Here is a 12,619-nt window from a genome sequence, read left to right on the forward strand (position 1 = left end):
TTTTCTGATTACACAGATTTCCGGATGATGTGGTCTCTGACAGAGGGGTCCAGTTCACCTCAAAGTTCTGGAGACATTTCTGCATGGCTCTGGGTATTACCGTTAATCTCTCCTCTGCCTTTCATCTGCAGTCTAATGGCCAGAGGGAAAGAACAAATCAGACTTTGGAGCAATAACTACACTGCTTTATCTCCCATCTACAGGATGACTGGGTGGATTTGTCAACAGCAGAGTTCACCTACAACAATGCTTAACACAGTTCAACCGCTCAGAGCCCATTCTATTCCAACTACGGTACACAACAGGTCTTTATTCCTGGCCTCCCTATCAACACTCCGGTCCCAAATGTTACCCATAAACTGACAGCGTTAGCAGAAACACAGACAGGAAGCCCAGAATACCTATAAGACGTTACAGGAAGCCCAGAATACCTATAGGAAGGCACCCAACCATTATCGGCAAGCAGCTCCTACCTTCTAGGTTGGAGAAAAGGTGTGGTTAGCCTCCAAGAACCTAAGGGTGCACGTACCCTCTCCCAAACTTGGACAAAGATTCTGGGGACCTTTCCCAATTGCAGCGAGGGTAAGTCAAGTGGCATTCCGACTGAAGCTCTCAGGCAGCCTGAGGATTCACCCTGTCTTTTAAGTTTCCCTACTAAAGCCATTTCATGAGAATACTTTTGTGGGAAGATATCAACCACCTCCTCCTCCTGTAAGACTTCAGGTCAAGGATGAGTTTGTGGTAAAGAAGATTTTAGACTCCAGACTGGTAAAATACAGTACCTTGTGAAGTGGCAAGGGTATGGGCCAGAGGAGCACTGGAAGCCAGAGAAGAATATGCATGACTCACTAGGGAGTTCCACAGCAGGTACTCCTGTAAGCCAGCCTCTGGGATATCCTGGAAGAGGGGGGCTACTGTCAGGACTTGAACCAGGAACCTCTTGTACTTCAAGCACTGACCCTTCTTATTGATCTATCCAACTTGCAAACACTTTCTCTGCATAACTCTCAGCCTAGTCCTCTGATCCCAGTAATCAGCTCCTGCCTCCTGTTCCTGACCTTGCCTCTTGCCTTGATTGCATCTCCTATAAAAGCCTAGCTTTGCCACTCCCTCAGTGGGTGATTATTGTGTTCCACCACCTGATCAAGCTCCTGCTCCTCCTGCTCATCTACTGCATACCAATACTTCCTGCTGCTGACCTTTGGCTTCCTTTGACTAGGCTTCCATCTCATCCCATTTGTACTGCATACCGATACCTCCTGCTGATGACCTTTAGCTTTCATTGTCTGCTTCTGTCTCATCCTATTTACACTGCATACCGTGACTTCCCAATAACGACTCCCCACTGTTCTGACCACTCTCCAGGGACCGGCTCTGTTACTACACCTGGGCTCAAATCTAGCGCCAGTAAGACGCTTACACACTGGAAGAGGTGTATAACTGGGTGTTGTCAGTGTAAAGATGATATTGGAGGCCACATCTATGGATGGTTCATCCGAATGGGGCTGTGTAGATAGAAAAAAGGAGGGGCCGAAGACCAGTCCTGGGGGATCCCAACAGCGAGGGGAAGCGGAGAGGAGATAGAGCCAGTGAAGAAGACGCTGAATGAGCAGTCGGAGAGGTAGGAGGAGAACCAGGAAAGAGCAGCGTCTTTTAAGCCGATAGAGTGGAGCATAGCAAGGAGTAAATCATAGTCCACAGTGTCAAACGCAGCGGAGGGATCGAGGAGGATTAGTAGGGAGTAGTCACTCTTCAACTTGGCCATCATGAGGTCATTTGATACTTTTGTGAGGGTGGTTTTGGTCGAGTGTATGGGGCAGAAGCTGGACTGTAGGGGGTAGAGAATAGAGTTTTCAGAGAGGAAGTGTGTGAGGCGTTCTAAAAGTTTGGAGATGAAGGGGAGGTTTGAGATGGGTCAGTATTTGACATCATCAGTCAGGTCAATGGTCGGTTTCTTTAGCAGAGGTGATATGATGGAATGTTTGAAAAAGGAGGGGAAGATGCCTGAGGTTAGGGAGAGATTGAAGATGGTGGTGAGGTGGATAATAACAGCTGAGGAAAGGGACTGGAGGAATGAGGTGTGAGGGTAGGAGGTCGCTGGCACATGTGGTCGGGCGAGCGGAGTAAACCAGTCTGGAGACTTCTTCCTCTGTCATTGGTTTGAGTACAGATAGTGAATGAGTGACAGATGCAGTGCTGAAGAGACTGAGATCGGGGCTAGCCATGTAATGTTTGGAGATTTCTTTGCGTATCTTTTTGATCTTTTTATTTGAAGTGGGTGGCTAGCTCTCTGGTGCTGAGATCCATCCCGGAGGCCTGTTCTTTAGGGTTAAAGAGAGAGTGAAAGATGTTGAAAAGTTGGTTGGGGTTGTGGGATAGTGAGGAGATGAGGGATGTGAAATAAACTTGTTTGGCATGATGAAGGGCGAGGTTGCAAATTTTTAGCATAAATTTGCAGTGGATGAAGTCTGCGGGCTGTTTTGACTTTCTCCACAGCTGTTCAGCATACCTAGAGCACCGCCGGATGAAGCGGGTTTAGGACGTGAGCCAAGTTTGCTGCACACTTTGGCGTACCAAGAGAACTAGGGGTCACAGAGCAAGCTTTGAACTTCCCTGCATTAGGGCGAGCACCCACTGGCGTTTGCGTTCTCCGCGGAAAAAAACGCAGCGTTTTCGCGGCGTTTTCCGTTCATTTCCATTGACATTCATGGGTGCATTAGGAGAAAAATAGGGACACATATTCAACTGACAGTTCCTATGTTAAAAACGCAAACGCAACGCAAAAAAAACGCCAGTGGACAGGAACACATGTTATCTCTATGCCTGTGCAGGAAAAACGCAAAACGCAAAACGCAGGTAAAAAAACGCCAGTGGGTGCTCGCCCTTATACCTAAAAATATTCTGCCCACTTCCTGCTTTCCCTATCCCTGTCACATACTATCATTTTTAAAAGCTGTAATGCATCTGTATTTTACGACTAAGGTTTCTGGATGGCATCGGAAACGCGTCGGAAGGAATAAAGATACCACAGCGTGGTGTGGTCTCACATTAAAATATTTGTAATAATTTCCAATTAAAGGTTTTTGATTTTTTACTTTTTTCTTCAAGTATTTGATGATCTGTATTTTCTCCTGCATATTTTTAAATTATTGGCTCAGGGGAGACATAAAATGTGCCAAATTTATTACCAGGCAGTGTAAATGCTGACATTTGTCAGAGTGTAGTGTAACCGCGTTCCAGGAAAAGCTCCAGAGATGTAATTGTCCTGGGCTTCCCTGGCCGATTATACATGACTGCAGGCTGCACATCCAGGACACGTGGGGTATTCTGCAGAAATATTTATTGTAGATATACTGTGTGCACATCACAGGTTCAGCACATCAGAGGTTAATTCTGAGCACAGTAGATGATAATTAGGGTGCATTCACATGGATAAATTTCACGTGTTCCATGCAATAGCGATACGGACGGAACTTACACATGTTAATAACACATTCATTTCAATGTGTTTATTCACATGAGCGATTTTTCGTGATTGTAAAATTGCTGCATACCTATTTTTGGGCAATTGTTCATAAGGAATTGCCTATTACTTCCTATGGGATCTTTCTAAAAAGAATTTGCATGATTTGCATGCAAGTGTGATGTGATTTTCACCAATGAAAACTATTGGAAGCATTTATGATCTTTTCGCTGTATGAAAATCGCAATAGATGTGATACGATGCATTTTTTTTAAGCAAAAACGCATCCTGCTCACATATAGAATTGCAGTTTTACAAGGACAGTCTTTTACTCCAGTGTTCAAACTTCTCCTGGCCTTTGCATCCCCAGTATGTGATCTCTGATGCTATGTGGCCCCTTTATGCAACTCAGTCCTACCTGCAGCTTGGAGCTCCCATTCTGAGTTTTTTCCCTGTTGTCACTATAGTGGAAGCAGCAGAACAAGGAGGTGGTGTGACTTCTGCACTGAGTGATCTCCACCCGGAGCCTAATGTTGTGTACCCAACTGTGCAGATGATCTGTGAGGTGAACTAGCTTTATGTACCCAAGTGCGAGGGTCATCTATGAGGTCTATGAGTTTCATGTGCCCTACTGTGAGGACCATCTGTGAGGTCCATGAGCTTCATGTGCCCAATTGTGAGGACCATCTGTGAGATCCATGAGCTTCATGTACCCAACTGTGAGGACCATCTGTGAGGTCCATGACCTCCATGTGCCCAACCGTGAGGACCATCTGTGAGGTCCATAAGCGGTAACAGAGCAGTATCACTACTGCAATACCCACAATAATAGCCCTGTCAAATAGAGCGCTGTGCATGCAATTAGGAGTGCTGCTGGCTGCTGGTCGCAGACCCCTAGATTCCTTGGGTTTGGTTGCAGTTGCATTGTCTGTAATTGCAATTGTTACGCCCCTCAGTTTGCTGCAACACAGTGCAGAATTATTTCGCAAGACGCACCTAAAGAAATGTCTGCACCAAAAACCTGCATGTAGAAATGTGGGGTTTTGAAGCAGAAATCTGCAGCAACAGATTAAGGGTAGAGACACACGAGTGTATTGCAAAATATGCTCAGTCCTGTGCAATGTTTTTGCACAGAGAACAAGTATACTCTGCGCATGCCTGCGCAAATGCTTGTTGTGTATGAAAACGCCACTCATAAGCTCAAGCTGCGTACGCACTCAGAGCAATAGAGCATGCTGCAATTTTTTTTTTGTGCATATCGATAAGCAGGGTCTACATGCCAGTGTGCATAGATCAGTGAAAGTCCATTGACTTTCTTTGACTCCATTTACCACACACCACGCGTCCTTGCAAAGCACACGCAATATGCAGGGAAAACACATTCATGGACATGAGCCCTTACACCCATCACCTCTTAAATCTCATTGGTATGAGAAATATGAGCCAGCCAGTGGCAGCAGAGATCACCTGTTCTTCTCTGCTGGAGACCTTCAGTAGAGGATTACTTGTCTGTTCCTTGGCTTCGTCTACACAGAAATTCAGAGATGGAACTTACTTTGCTATTTTTAAATTTGTTTTATGTTTCCATAGATTATTGTGGTTAAAAAGAAAAATTCCGGAGCCACCCAACAAGATTTAAAAATCAATTGTACTGTCATACTTGCAAGAGTGAGTCACGTCTAGACTCCTGTAGTTAACCCTTTGTGCTCTTCACTACTGTAGAGATTCAAAATAGAATTTCATGTTGTGTTTCATATAATTTCCTAACTTTCAATGTAAGTTTCATTGGTTCTAAGAAACTGCAACACATGGGGGAAATACACTAAGAGCGGCTTCACATGGGCAAATTTGCACGCATTTTTGTGTGCTCAAAATTTGCCCATCGCAATATGCAGAGAATAGAACCCACAGGGTATTATTGTATCTTGTCACCACCCGGAAGCTAGGGGTTTGACAGGGCTTGGATGTAAGAACGCCCCATCACACCCCTAGCTCCCGATTGGTAGACATTTTTCAGGTCCTGGAATGTCCTAGCAGTGTGGTGGTCTTAACCCTGCTGCTCCGCACCTTACACTCACCCCTTTCTGCAATTGCCCATGTGCTCCACTGGCCTGGCCCCTTCCCGTGGCTGTAGCGGCTATTTACCAGCGCTCCCCGGCCATCGTAAATGTGCTGCGCTGCTTCCCGCTTCTCGTCCGCATTGTGCTGCTGCCTAGCGGTGACTGCACACCGCCATTGGCACTCGTCCTAGCTCCAAAGTTAGAGGGGATGCGGCCGCTGCCGGCTACTCCACTCCCCTGCCTCCACTCGCTTCAGCATGTGTCAGCGCCAATGCTGCTGAGAGGCAGCTGGGGAGCGGAGTATCCCTGAGTGGCCACATCTCAGCGCTACAGCAGCGGCATCAGGCTCTATGTTACCCGGCAGCAAATCTGTGTACCCGGCCGGCTGCCCTGCTGCACAGTATTCTCTGCACTACACCATAGGGGAGCACAGTGTCAGTATTGATTGTACCGTGCCCTGGAGGGTTAGGGTTAGGGATTAGTATTGCAGTTAGGCTTACATTATAAACTGTAAATGCACATTATGTAAACCTAACTGGAATATTAATCCCTAACCCTCCAGAGTACGGTACAATCAATACCTACGCTGGTAGCACCTTCCAGGACGTGAAAAATGTCTACTAATCAGGAACTAGGGGTGTGGCAGGGGCGTTCCTACAGCCAAGCCCTGTCAAACCCCTAGCTTCCTGGTGGTGACAAGATACAATAATACCAACCCACAGTTTTCAATGGGTTAGTTCATAGCTTGCTTTTTTGTACATGCAAAAAAACCACATCATGCTCTGCTTTTGTTTGCGTTTGTTCACAAAAGGTCCCCATAGAAGTCTATGGGAGGTGCGCAAATGCACATGCAATATGCTGCGCAATTTCATGGGGAAAAAAACACATGTGGAACTCAGGCTAAATAGCCATTTAAATCTGAGTGTGGCTGTGTCCTCTGTGCAAAAAGCCATGACTTGTGTTCGCAAAAAGCCATGACTTGTGTTCACAAAAAGTACAGTAAGGTACATTAATATCCACGTAAAAAAGCTTTGTTCATAGTGCAAATACATTGCGCTGAGGCATGCACAATTTTGCATACACCTGTGTGAAGCATCCTAAACACTGGCGATCTTAGACTAGTCTTTGGGAACAATGGAGAGAGAGAAGGGAAAGGATAGAGCAAATCCAATAATGTCAGAGGCTTGAGTCCAAGATACATGACCTGGTTTCAAAAAGCCTTGAGAACGAAAAATGGACAATGGAGGCGCTACGAACCAGGTGGACCCAACAACGGTAGGCGGATAGCTGCATCCCCTCAACATGCAGGCTGCTAAACTACCAAATAAGGGAGTAGTTTACACCTGTGCTGGACACCGATGAGACAGTCACACACACAGCCTCTTAATATAGAGGGGGGTGGCTGCTTGGTGTATACTCCTGCACAGAGTAGATACAAAGTGGCAGACCTTCTGATACATGTAGTCCACCATGCAGACTAGCAACCTATTAATGACTCCATAATAGTTCGGCGGGTTGCCCTGCACCTCAAAAAGTGGACCACATTGGTACTGCCACCCGGGGCTCCCCCAGCGTTTAAAAGCCGCACTGCATGTGAATAATACGTAATAAATACAAGGTATTAGTTGGATTTTGGCCAAAAACGACAAGGCTCCTCGCTTCTTGTGAGTACCTACACTAATATAATTGTATCACAGAAAGGAAAAAATAAAATCAAACAATCACAGAGAATGGCCAAATACTGATACAATAACGGTAGGCGGACTCGATATGCGAAAACAAAAAGCTGGTATCTTGGCGCCATTCTCCAATGAAAGTCGTAAAACAGAAGGATAAAATATCCAACTGCTGAATTAAAAGTCAGCAGAAGATATGCGTTTTGGGGTGAATCCCTTCATCAGTCAGGCTGGGTAGTACATCTCTCTTAGGACTGCAGGGATATGGACCCAAAAGTGCTGGTGACACCAGGAGCGGAGAGCACCAGGGCTGTGACACCAGGAGAAGCACTGAAATAAAATGGTCAATAGTACACACAGTTATTTGTTTCAGCCATTACTTCTCTAATCTAGGACTATAACAGTTTCACTCTCTTTCACTCTGGTCTAAGTAGTGGCAGATTCTACTATTATGGATCTTTAAAGGCGTTTTATATTGACCATTAAAACTTCTCTAGCAACTGGACCCTTTATAAAATAAAAAAAATCATACTTGCCTCTCCTCAGACCCCGAAGCAGAGTTGAGGGGTTCACACTGCCCCGACACCGGGTGGAAGCACGTGACTACTGCAGCCAATCAGAGTTTACAGTGTCATGTCCCCAAACCCATGGTATCACGGTGCCCAGGATATGAATGCTGATACCAGAAGCACTGATGGTGCTCCGCTTCAGGGGTCTGAGGAAAGGTAAGTATGATCTATTTTTTTATTTTATAATGGGCCCTGCTGCTGGGGAAGTTTTTAGGATCATGATAAAAGCCCTTTAATTAATCAGTCTTGTCAAGTATTATCAGTACTATCAAGCAGTGAGCAAACAGTGAAGGAATCTTAATACTTCCAACAAACCGGCACCTTGCAAATATCTGATTTGCTGTTTCTTATATAGGACTCTTATAGATATAACTAACAGTTAGCATAATGTCGCTGTATTAAAACAAACAATCTTAAAATTCCCTTATATATTACTAAAATGAGTTTTAGTACTGCCGCATACAACACCTTGCTCTATACAATAGTTTGTTCATAAAGTACATGTGTCTACAGCATTGTAATATCACTGCCAAGACTCCAGTAATAGTAATATAAGCCACGTTGAAGGGATGTAAGTCACGGGGGATATGTGAACAGTGATTTCCAACGGTTTCCAACTCAAATAGATTTTATTGAGTAGGGAAATCACAAAGTCCAAATCAAACAGCAGTTACAAGAAAATTTGTCGTTAACAAGGGAAACCTACTTAGCAAACTGTATGCAAGAGTCATTAGCAAATACGCAAACTGTGGTGTTCAAATGAATTAGTGTGTTTTCTAGCGCCTACATAACCCACAAATGTGTACTCAGCACTATCTATCATCTCTACTTGCTGATGATGCTTTTCCATCAATCACTAGTCAAAAGCAAAATTTCATCAGTGGAATTAGATTACTACATAGCCTTCATCCAATAAATAGTATCCTAATGCTAGGTTTATACAGCGAGGTTGAGGTCTAGAGTCGGAGATGCACCAACCCTTTTCCCAGTATGGTTTTGCCTGAGCAAGCAGCAGACTTTGTTCAAGCAATTTTACCAATAATGACCGTTTTAGGCAGAACAAGAATCTCATGTCACATCATCACCAGCATGATCCCATTTGGGCAGCCTGTTTAGACTGCACGATTCTCATTGTGAGCAGCTCTGGACAATTAAAAAGCAGATAGGGTGATTTGGTAGTCTAACAACTACCAATCTCCGTGGGGATTATGTAGTCTGAATCAACCATCTTGGATAACTGAAAACATGACCCAGAACTGAGGGATTGGGGGCATGGCAGAGAAGAACAACTACAGAAGAAGGCTCCGAGGAAATCTACAAGGAGGTTGATCAGAGCAGTTGTGGCTGTTGCTGGTGAAAAGTTCAGGAGAGACAGTGCTGCTGGGCTGAAACCAGCTGTTGCTGAGAAGTGTTCAAAAAACTGCTGGATTGTCCAACTTCAGGAGCTGTTTGCCCACAGATGGGGAATCCCAAATACTGTCCAGGAGGGTGGTAACCATGTCAAAACCTCCACTGCTCGCTTGAGCCAGTGTGTATATACTAATAGAGACAATTGTTTGACAGACTCTACGGCTCACAAGACCCTGATTACTCTGGACTGAGACAAGTCAGGGCTCTTTCACACTTACGTTTTTCTTGCCCATTTTTTTCACGCGATATTGCTGCATTTTTTCACGTGAATGTCAGTGGGACTTTCTAATGTTGAAAACACATCACACAAAAATCTCAAAGCACAAACTTGTGATTTTTGTGCGAAGAGTATCTCCTTCAAAAGACTAAGAGCTCAAACAAATGGGCGTGTTTTTGTCCCATTATGAAAATCATAACGGGACGAAGCAAAACTATTGATTTCAATGGTTTCGCTTTCACTAGCTCTTTTCTTGCACAAGAATAAATAGGACTTGCCCTATCTTTATTGCACCAAGGATACTCAGTCTTCACAATTTTACTTAGAGGAACATTTTTCTTAGGGCTTAGTCACACGTTTGTATATCGGGTGGGTTTTCATGCCTGGCGGATATACGGTGTCCCTTTCTGCAGGGAAAGGAGGTGGGCCGGGAGCAGTGCACTGAGCTCCTGCCCCCTCTCCGCCCCTCACCACTGTTGACAATGGGAGGGCGGGATGGGGTGAAGCTAAGTTTCGCCCCGTCCTGCCCTCTTCCATTGCAAATAGTGGCAAAGGGCGGAGAAAGGGCATAGAGGAGGCCGAAGCTATGTGCACTGCTCCCGGCCCGCCTCCTCCCCCTGCAGAAAGGGACACCGTATATCCGCCAGGCGATATACAGACATGTGAATAAGGCCTTAAATTGTTCCACAATTTCTAGATACAGTCTTCACTGATTGGTGAACCTCTGACCATCTTTGCTTCTGAGAGACTCTTCCTCTTTAACATGCTCTTTTTATACACAGCTGTTTTTCATTAGTATCACTTATTTTTACAGCCTTTTGTTACCCCTGTCCCAACTTTTGTGATTTGTGTCGCTGCCATCAATTTATAAATGAGTTCATTCTTTTTTAAATGAAAAAACGTCTCTTCCCCCCTCTGATATGTGTTCTATATTATATTTCAATAACATATGGTTATATGAGATTTCTTTTTTTTCTTTACATTTCTTTACATTTAATGTATACACCACAGCATACACACTGTACATGTATGATTAAGGCCGGTTTCTCAAGGGCGACAAAATCGTGCGAATTTCTCAAGATGTGACAGCACTACAAGTCGCATGTATCTGAAGCCCATGCTGTCCATTCGATTCCCTCACATTAGCGATGTTTTGTAGGCTGCTACATTCTGGGAAAATATTCTTACTGAATATTGCTGTAATTTGCAATGTTTTGTAGCCAATGTTTCCCTATGGAGCCTTCCTTTCTGTTTACCACATGAAAACTTGGTCTTTGTATGGTGCAATGCAACTTTTACAGTAGGAAGTCCTATTGTAAAATCTCTTAAATTAGCCCTATCTGCCGCAAAGAAAAAAATATATCACCTAACGGCCGCTGTGAGGCCCGTCACGCATCTCCTCTGCATCTCCGGCAGACTTGCCTGCAGTTTTCAGCAAGTGCTGGCTGTGATTGGTCCTCGAGCGCTGCGGCTCAGTGCTCAATGAACCAATCAAAGCAATCATATTGAATGACAGTGGCTGTTAGATGATGTATTTATTTTTTTACTGCAGATAGGGCATATTTGCAGGGTAGGGCTTATTTTTCAAGCTCCCCCTCCACCCACAACCTAAAAATCCTGGCAAAAGAGCGCTACAAAGTCGCATAACTTTGTAGTAACACAAAATCAGGATATCGCCACGAGAAAACACAGCTATTTCACACACAACACAGATGCAATATTGCTGCAATTTTCTCAGCAATATCACTATCGCCCGTGTGAAAAAGGCCTTAAATGCATATGTGTGTATGTTTTTTCCTGTATAATATATAGCTAGGCATACATTGAAAATGTGATGCAAACTATAACTTGAATTATTTAGCGGTCTGTTCTGTCCATGTCTTAGATTTAGATTAATTCCTCTGAAATGTCACATATATAACAGTAGAAAGGCCGGACTTTACAAACTCCCTACTGATACGTTAACTCAGAATCTTTGATTACTTGTGTTAGCTTTGCTGGATAGGTCTTCTTAGTTTTCTGTCCACAATGGCTACAGAATGTGCTGTCTTTGACTTACATAGGAGGGTTGTGTTATAGGATGGGACACAATATGCCTGGCTATCTTTTTTTGCTGCTGCTGAATCTTCAAGATGCTGCCTCTACTTAGCTGTAAATCTCTGACTCGATGAACCCGGCAGATGTTCTAATCAAGGAGAGTTTTTGCTCTATTCTATGTTCTTCTTCCTTTTGTGTTAGTTGGTGTATGATCACGTCAAAAACACAAAAGTATGTACTTTATTCCTTATTCCCCCCAATATAATACATGCATAGGCTGAAGAAAACAAGCAAGTTCTTTGAAATATACAATGTACAGATATGAAGGCTTTCCTGAAATTCTTTGATGGCCCCGGGGCTTCTCTGACATCTGTCAAGAAAATATTCTCATCTAAGCCAAGTTTAAAGAGTATTCCTCCTCATCATTACTGAGGCTTTAACAGACAATGAATAAGAAGAATGAAAATATTCTAATTCTTTGTATTTTTCTAGTTTATAGAAGCACCTGGGAGTGCAGGTCCTGGGGCCAGTCATATCTCAGGCTCTTGGTGACCTAGCAGATGTGAAGCTCAGCACATTATATATGCTGTGTTGGAGGTGCACCTGGGTAGGGCGGGGGGCAGGCGGGTCATGTTCCCTGGGCACAATTAGGATGGAGGACAGGGTGAGTGCCAGCCTGACCAAGTTAGAGATTAGGGGATTGCTGCAGACAATGCCAAACATACAGCACTTCTGTAAGTAGCAACCTTCTGAAGGGAGTAGCTGCACCTTAAACACTATCTCAGCTCAACAGCTGCTACAGCTCACCCCATTACTGTCTGCTGCACTATCAATTACATTAATGATGCTCTCACACAGATCCTGGACTCACGCGACACCACTTGGTGCATCTTCTGTCCTCCGCTGTCTTCACTGCCTCAGAGCAGGTGGAACCAGAGAACTGGTAACAGTAGAAGAGGATGAAATATGCGCCCTTTATGTAATTCATAGAGCAGGCAAAGTGTACTAGAGGGTAGCAGCTGGAAGCACTACTACTGGGGGCTCCACAAGGGGAACACTATTACTATGGGGGCCACAAAGCAAAAGCTTTTACTACTATGGACCATAAGATGAGCACTATTCATACTGAATGGCCACATGGAGAGCACTATTACTAATAGGGGCCACAAGAGGAGCACTATTACTCC

This window comes from Eleutherodactylus coqui, chromosome 3 (genome assembly GCF_035609145.1).
Source record: "Eleutherodactylus coqui strain aEleCoq1 chromosome 3, aEleCoq1.hap1, whole genome shotgun sequence".
Classification (NCBI taxonomy): Eukaryota; Metazoa; Chordata; class Amphibia; order Anura; family Eleutherodactylidae; genus Eleutherodactylus; species Eleutherodactylus coqui.